Source organism: Asparagus officinalis, chromosome 3 (assembly GCF_001876935.1).
Source record: "Asparagus officinalis chromosome 3, Aspof.V1, whole genome shotgun sequence".
Classification (NCBI taxonomy): Eukaryota; Viridiplantae; Streptophyta; class Magnoliopsida; order Asparagales; family Asparagaceae; genus Asparagus; species Asparagus officinalis.
In genome coordinates, this window is record NC_033796.1 from 85,488,124 (window position 1) to 85,489,020 (window position 897).

Consider the following 897-nt stretch of genomic DNA (forward strand, 5'->3'; position numbering starts at 1 on the left):
CTGACACATTTCCTCATATGCACGCCTGGTAACATTCCTCATATGCACGCCTGGTAACTACTATAGTTGGAGCTGTAGTACATTTCAGTTGTTAGTATAATTTCATGTCATTTTGTGGGTGAAATATATAGAAATAACACCAAAAGAAATTCACAATTTTATATATCAATACAATTGTTCTGGGTACAACTCCCAACTACTCAATTCAGATAAAGTTGTATAATTTCATGGAGGAAACTACCGCTTTGTACCTTGTAGATGAATACTTATGTTGAATTAAACTGCTAATATCTGTTTTTTTCTTCCTAACGCGCAGCTAAATTTTCATTCCCAAGGGTATTGGCGCCAGAGCCACCAACTTGCACAAGCGTCTATGGAGCGCAAAGTGGTGACACATGTTTTTCAGTTCAAAATCAATTCAACCTTACTGCTGACGGCTTTAGTGTCATAAACCCTAACCTCATATGTGAAAAACTCTTTGCTGGTCAGTGGCTTTGTGTTTCTGGAAGCGCCTAAGCTGCAAGAGCTCTTGTGCTGATTTTTCAGAATTAATATTATGTGCTTTGTTATGAATAATCGAGATACATGTATGTGTTTCTATATTTGGGTTTTCTTTTTTATTTTGAATGAATAAGATGGATAATTTCTGTCTATTATGTATAGAGGAGAAAATTCCTCTTTGTGTATGTCCATTCCCTAATGGAAATGTAATTCTCCAAACTCTTTGTTTCATGGCTTAGATCTCTCTACCAATGCATGTTTCGTAGATGTCATGTGACTTTTTGAATATTTCAACAACCACCAAACCCCTACGCCTAATTTCACTGTCACCTTCTCCCATTTACTGTATCACCTACCAATTTTATAATTTTTTATTATTATAAGGAGGTTATAAAG